Below are 7994 nucleotides of genomic sequence, written 5' to 3'. Positions count from 1 at the left end.
TTTTGTAAAACTCAACTAAATAAATTACATGGATCTCCGGTCCATTTAAATCGAGGGATATTCACTATGGTGATTTGTCTTTAAAACATATCCTTCCAATATTAAGGAGTTATAATAAATATTCCATTCTTTTGGAATTAACCATAACACACGTGCAAAATAATTCCCATGCCTTTTCTGCTTCGAGTTGATCTCCAAACCTTGCCGATAATTCTTTCTCCATTTTTTGAGGCTCCTACAAAAGTTTCAACATTTTTTTGGACCTTCCCTAACCTCACTTCCCATTCAAATCTTTTGGAATAAATTTCGAATGAGTTTGAATTCAACTTCAACCGCGTGCCCACTTCTATTTTTCCGGGATCAAGCTCGTTTTTGTGAGTCCAGGAAAATAATCCCCTTACCCAAACTCTTTTTCTAACATTTTATTTTCTTCCCTTTTATTTCTCTTTAGTTTTCTGTTATGAAAAGAGAGGCTAAGAGAAAGAGAGAGGTGACCTGCACCGCTGGCCTCTTGGGCCTGACTCCCAGGTCGGCCCAGCCCCCTTCCTAACCCTAGGTCGCGAGCCCCGACCCCCGACCTCCTCCTCTTGTTCTCTCCCTCCCTCCAGCGCCACAACACACGAGAGGAGATCCTCCCTCGACCTGACCCCTCCTCCTCATTCCCTTGCGATGCCCGGAGGCCGCCGCCCGCTCCTCCCTCGACCCCGCCGGAATCGAGCGCCGCTGAGCAGCTCCCTCACCTGCGCCTCGTTCCGTCCCCTCTGCCTCCGCCACGCGCCTCACTGCTATCTCCTCCAGCCGCGGGACAGCGCCGCCTCCCACCTACTGTCGAGCGTCGCCCCTCCTCTGCCATGGCCTTCTCCTCCAGCGCGTGCCTCCGCCGCCCGCGACCATGGCCGCCTTGTCATCAAGCTCGCCTTCGTCTCCCAGGCGTCGTAGCTCCTCCATGCAGCATCCGCCCGAGCTCCGGCAGCCGTTGTCACACGCCCGCAGCACTCGGCCTCCTGCCATAGTCCCCTGCATCAGCCCCGGAGATCACCGCCACTGGGAATCACCAGGTCCGGCGACCCCTCGTCTAGCGCGCCGTCTCCTTCCTCGCCGGAGTTCCTTGTGAGCCTCCCCCTTGTTCGCATCCACAGCTGCCTGGCAGGGCCTCCTCACGCGCTCGTGCTCCTCCTGATGTTTGCGCTGCCTCACCCGCCTACCAGGAACGCCATGGCTGCCACCCCATGGAGTTCCATCGGCCCGGATCTGGCTAGGAACCAGACGAGCCCCGTGCCTGCCTTTTGCCGCTGACCACCACGATCTCCACCTTGCTACTGCTCACTCGAGACCATCGTGTTGCATAACATGAGTATGACCACGGACGACTACCTGCAGATGGATTTCGTCAAGTTCAACGACCTTCGACATGTACCCCTACACCGCATCGAAACGCCGAGTTCCTCACCGTGACCCCGAACATCTACGGAACATTGTGCGACTATGGACGTGAATGACCACCATCGACCCCAAGTTACTCGGATTCGTCAAGTCCCTCTACGAAAACGTGTACTGCTACCGTCGCAAGAATCGAGACCAACAAATCCGAAGATGCAAGTACCACTCCGAACCATGTATGACTACCGTCGCCGAAGACCCGTGTAACGCAAGCGTCAAGTTCAACTACCGTCGCGTGAACCGCTACTTCCACGACGGTCGTGAACGACTACTTCCCTCGATGAACTCGATACGCTTCGAAAACACACGCTTCGAAGGTATAACCCCGAGACGACCGTCCGAGAACGAACGCCTGTGTTGTATGAGATGCACCCTTTGTCTGCACCGTGCCCGGAGTGTCTCTCGCTTCCATGCCATCGACTTATGAGAACCCGGTAACCTGGATCACCCCACCACCCTTTGCACGTTCCCGCCACACTTCCTTTTGCACCGCTATCTCCATGAGCTACCGGAACCTATATGTTGCTATGGCATCATTTTCGGATTCGTTGACGTGGCCCCCTTTTCCTTCCGCCATGGCAACAATGCTTCATATTATGCTCATGTCAAGTTTTAACAAAAATTGCATAAAACTTGCACATGTCATCTGCATCATGATAATAACATTTAAAATGTTTAAATTTGTTGTTGCATTAAATTGCTAATGCACATGAGGAATTACCGAAATTGTTGTTTGATGTTTCCGGCCTCATTTAAAATGCCTAACTATGTATTTTACTTATGCTTCACCTCTTGCCATGTCTAACAACATTTAATATTGTTGAGTACATAACCGGGAGAGAACGAAATAAGTCGTGTGGTGTTTCGTCAATATGCAACTCATTGCATATTGAGCTCCACTTAACTTGTAGTACTAAGGAGTTGTTCGACTATATGCAACTCATATGCCATGTTTATGCTTGTGTGTTTACCTTGTTGCTTGCTTCTTTCTGGTTTGTTTCTCTCGTTAGCTTCGGTTTCGTTCCGGAGTTGTGAGGAGTTGTTCGACTACGTCCGTTTGTCTTCTTCATGGACTCGTTCTTCTTCCTTGCGGGATCTCAGGCAAGATGACCATACCCTCAAAATCACTTCTATCTTTGCTTGCTAGTTGTTCGCTCTATCGCTATGTCGCGCTACCTACCACTTGCTATATCATGCCTACCATATTGCCATGTCAAGCCTCTAACCCACCTTTCCTAGCAAACCGTTGTTTTGCTATGTTACCGCTTTTTCTCAACCCCTCTTATAGCGTTGCTAGTTGCAGGTGAAGTTGAAGTTTGTTCCATGTTGGAACATGTTTTTGGTGGGATATCACAATATCTCTTATTTAATTAATGCATCTATATACTTGGTAAAGGGTGGAAGGTTCGGCCTTATGCCTAGTGTTTTGTTCCACTCTTGTCGCCCTAGTTTCCGTCATACTGGTGTTATGTTCCTTGATTTTGTGTTCCTTACGCGGTTGGGTGTTATGGGAACCCCTTGACAGTTCGCCTTGAATAAAACTCCTCCAGCAAGTCCCAACCTTAGTTTTAACATTTGCCACCTAAGCCTTTTTCCCTTGGGTTCTGCAGACTCAAGGGTCATCTTTATTTTAACCCCTGGGCTAGTGCTCCTCTGAGTGTTGGTCCAAAACAGAGCCACTTGCGGTGCCGCCCCTAGGAAACTTGGGGTATCGTCGGTTGCCGTACGTAGTATTCATCCGGTGTGCCCTAAGAACGAGATACGTGCGACTCCTATCGAGATTGTCGGCACATCGGGCGGCTTTGCTGGTCTTCTTTTACTATTGTTGAAATGTCTTGTAACCGGGATTCCGAGACTGATCGGGTCTTCCCGGGAGAAGGAATATCCTTCATTGACCGTGAGAGCTTGTGATGGGCTAAGTTGGGACACCCCTGCAGGGTATAAACTTTGGAGAGCCGTGCCTGCGGTTATGTGGCAGATGTGAATTTGTTAATATCCAGTTGTAGAGAACTTGACACTTAACTTAACTAAAACGCATCAGCCGCATGTGCAGCCGTGATGGTCTCTTTCCGGCGGAGTCCGGGAAGTGAACACGGTCTTGTGTTATGCTTGAACGTAAGTAGCTTCAGGATCACTTCTTGATCACTTCTAGCTTCTTGGCCGTCGCGTTGCTTCTCTTCTTGCTCTTATTTGCGTATGTTAGCCACCATATATGCTAGTGCTTGCTGCAGCTCCACCTCACTACCCCTTTCCTACCCATAAGCTTAAATAGTCTTGATCTCGCGGGTGTGAGATTGTTGAGTCCTTGTGACTCACAGATACTTCCAAACTGTTGCAGGTGCCCATGATACTAGTGTAGGTGACGCAACCAAGCTCAAGTGAGAGCTCGATGAATATCTTTATCGTTGTTTTGTTTCTTTTCCGGATGATCAGTATTGGAGCCCGGTTGGGATGATCAGGGATCTAGCATTTGGTGTTTATCTTCCTTTTTATTCGGATTTGACCGTAGTCGGTCTTTGAGTGTATTTGGACGATGTATGAATTATTTATGTATTGTGTGAAGTGGCGATTATAAGCCAACTCTTTATCCCTTTCTTATTCAGTACATGGGATTCTGTGAAGATTACCCCTCTTGCGACGAAACTACCATGCGGCTATGCCTCTAAGTCATGCCCCGACATGTGGGAGATATAGCCGCATTGTGGGTGTTACACCAGTGTACTTTGTTAGCTCCCTGCTGCAGTGGGCTAGATCGAGGTATTCTAGCGTGCAAAAGATCTTTGGCCTCAAGGAAACTGCACCACTACTTCCAAGCCCACGAGATCACGGTTGTCACCCACTTCCCCTTGCAACACATACTGAGGAACCCCGAGGCCACTGGCAGAATCGTGGAATGGGCTTTGGAGTTATCAAGCTTTGGTTTGAAGTTTGAGAGCACGTCAACTATTCAGAGCAAAGCACTGGCGGAGTTTACTGCGGAGTGGATGCCTACCCCTAACGAAGAAGCACTGGAGATAGTTATCCCTGGTAAGTAAGCGCCCCAAAAATGGATCATGTACTTTGATGGTGCCTTCTCCCTACAAGGTGCAGGAGCTGGCGTGCTTCTCATCACACCCACTGGGGAGCACCTCAAGTAGGTGGTTCAAATGCATCTCCCGCGGGTGAAGGCTACCAACAACACTGCGGAATATGAAGGACTCCTTGCCGGGCTCAGGATCACAACAAAATTGGGAATCAAGAAGTTGATCATTCATGGAGACTCACAACCTATGGTGAGGCAGGTGAACAATGATTATCAATGCCCATTGATGGAGGCATACGTGGAGGAAATAAGAAAGTTGGAGGAGCACTTTGATGGATTACAAACAGAGCACGTGCCACGTGCGGAAAACAACATTGCTGACCATCTATCAAAGTGCACTTCGCAAAAACTTCCTGTGGAACCAGGGACTTTTGTTCTCCATCTGACTCAGCCCTTCGTATCCCCGACAAAAATGGCTAGAAAGTGCAGGAAACTGGACTCCGGCAAGCCTCTCCCGGCAGAGCTTCCCGAAGCCCTCGACAGAGAACTTGGCGGGAACAACTCCACTTCGCTCAGTGAGCAGCACCTCCTGCAGAACTACCAGTCTTTGTGGTTGAGGCATGCACTCCCACGAATGAGGAGGTGCATGACACATAGTCCATTACCTTCAAACAGGAGAACTTCTCGAAGAGCAAGAAGAAGCTGAAAGAGTAGCCCATAGGGCCAGTATGTATCAGTTCGTCGATAAAACGCTATGCAGAAGGAGGACCAACGGTGTGAAATTGAAGTGCATTTTCCGGGAAGAGGGGAAGGAACTGTTGGCAGAGATACACAAAGGCATGTGCGGCTCCCATATTGGATCAAGGGCCCTGGTTGGAAAAGCTTTCCGGCAAGGTTTCTGCTGGCCCACGGCCCTCCAAGATGCATTTGAGTTAGTCACTAGATGTGAAGTCTACCAGTTCCACTCCAAGAATATCCATCAGCCTGCTCAAGCTCTCCAGATGATTCCTTTGTCATGGCCATTTTTGGTCTCGGGGCTCGACATCTTGGGCCCCTTTCCCCATGCTACCAGGGGGCTTTGAATTCTTGTATGTCACCATCGGCAAGTTTACAAAGTGTCCGGAAGTGGAACCCGTGGGGAAGGTAACTGCACAGTCAGCTATCAAGTTCTTAAAGGGATTGGTGTGCCAATTCAGAGTACCCGCCAGAGTGATCACTGACAACGGCACCCAATTCACAAGTCGCGCCTTCATGCAATATGTTCAAACCCTCGCAAGCAAGGTCTCATTTGACTTTGTTTCCCATCCCAGAAGCAACGGACAAGCTGAGAGGGTGAACGTTGTAGTGCGGCGAGGACTCAAGACAAGAACTTTTGATAGGCTGCAAAAGTGTGGTAGGCGCTGGATTGATGAGCTGCCGGTGGTTCTTTGGTCCCTCCATACGACACCAAATGAAGTAGAGAAAGAGCAACACCAGCATGATGATGTCGTGTTCCTCGAGGAGAACTGTCTCCGGTCTGCTACGCGTGCCGCACGCTACTAGCAAGCTCTGCGTCGTTATCACAGCCGTAGGGTTCATGCCCGGAGCCTTGAGGAAGGCGACCTTGTCCTTAGGCGTGTTTAGTTTGCCAAGGGTACAAACAAGTTGATGCCAAAGTGGGAAGGCCCGTACCGGGTAGTACGAGTAACCAAACCTGACGCAGTCCGTCTGGAGACCGGAGATGGCATTTAGTTGCATAACTCATGGAACATTGAGCATCTCTGTAAGTTCTCCCCGTGAGGCGCGGCTGTCGGGCCTTGCCCGACAGCCACCCTTTTGTACAAGCCTAGCCGATGTTGCATGTAACCCTTTGTACAAAGACACACGCAGACCTTGAGCAACAGATAAATAAACGAAGCGTCGGGGCCCCAAAAACTTGCATGCATGCATAAAGCATATCATGAGCATAGCATGATCATGTAGATAAGATCATATGTAGCTTTGTTTTCATCTGCGCTAAGCTGCAGGGTTCTTGGCACGGACTCAGTCCCGAAGAGAAGAGACGGAGACAAGCCTAATATCGGTCCCCAATAAGACAAACATATAAGTTCCTTGTTATCCATACGCGTACTGTAAAGTGAAAACTTGTGCATATGAAAACCTCGACACCTTCAAAGCATAGGTGCTCCCATCCTATGTCCCAAACATTGCTTCAGGTCAGGTGGTTGTAGTGGCCTCTGGCGGAGGAGGTTCGACGAGGAGCTGGTCCCTTTCCATAATTTTGTGCCCGGCAGGCCAAGCCCTGCAGCAACAAACAGAAGGCACCAGCAGGATAGCTTGCTGGAGAAAACTTGTTTACTTAAACGTATAGAGGCATTTCACCTCTGCATGGACATGGTACATGCACAAGTACCCGACAAGGCTTGTCTTGTTTCATTAATATGCGGATAAGCAAGTACAAATCTTACAAAACACAAACATGGGTAAAGAAGATTACATATTTTAGACTAAAGTTTGGCAAATGCCTACACATTTTAGACTGAAAAAAGATAAGTGCCCCGTAATCCCTTTGTTGTCCCTCTCCTCCTAGGAACTACCGCGGGAGGTTAAGAGGGCAAAAGGAGTGCCTGAACAGGAGCCCAGCCCGACCCCGTAAGGACCTACCGGGCGTAGCCTGACAAGATCGAGAGTGGCGAGGCTGCGAAGGAGGGGGCGAAGAGAGTAGCTTGGCGATGCCCTGGCACCACCCCCAGGGCCAGCAAGACGCCCCAGCATAGGCACCGGCGGGGAGAGACTGCCGGAGCTCAGCTGGAAGACTGCTGGAGGAGGCGAAGGCACCAAGAGAGCATCCCCCTCCTCGGCAGCCGTCTGGAAGAGGCGATGATGATTGTGCCGGGGAAGGAGGGGACAAGCGGAAATATGAGGTAGCGGGCAGGCAATACGAGATGAAGGCGTTGGTGCCATCGTACTCCGACCTGACGGCTGCCACCCGCTTTCTCCGTCTTCCCTCATTTTTTCTTCATCACCATCGCTCCGGGAGGACGCCGACCCCTCGGCCCGTCACCTCCCCCGAAGAAGAGGCAGACGGCGGCGGCGACCGTGGCATGCGAGGAGCGCCACTCCCCACCTTGGTGGATAGGAAGACACTGCCATCTTCAGAATCAACCCCGACCCCGCTAGAAGGAGCAGTTCTGGGATTACTAAGGATCCCGAGCACTGCACTATAGGCGGGCACAGGAAGCCCTAGAGGCCTCGCCGACAGGATGACAAGCTCGACTTGCGGCAAGGGCAAGTACTCCCCTCCAGGTGGCTGGCTTGTGTGGGGGAAACGAGTTCTCCACCATTTTGGGGAAGCGCAATGCCTCCTACACTGCAATCAATTCGGCGCCCACATCTGTGACCGCCGCATCTCCTACAACCCCGGACCAGACACACTCCCCGAACATCAACATGAGTACTCAACGTCATCACCCCTGAGCTAGAGCCCGGGGCCTGGCCCTGGTCTCCCCCCTCGACATAACAAAGGAGAAGGCAAGAAATAAAAAGGAAGAGG

Source organism: Triticum dicoccoides, chromosome 2A (assembly GCF_002162155.2).
Source record: "Triticum dicoccoides isolate Atlit2015 ecotype Zavitan chromosome 2A, WEW_v2.0, whole genome shotgun sequence".
Lineage (NCBI taxonomy): Eukaryota > Viridiplantae > Streptophyta > Magnoliopsida > Poales > Poaceae > Triticum > Triticum dicoccoides.
The sequence above is the reverse complement of the archived record's forward strand: the minus strand, read 5'-3'. Positions refer to the sequence as shown.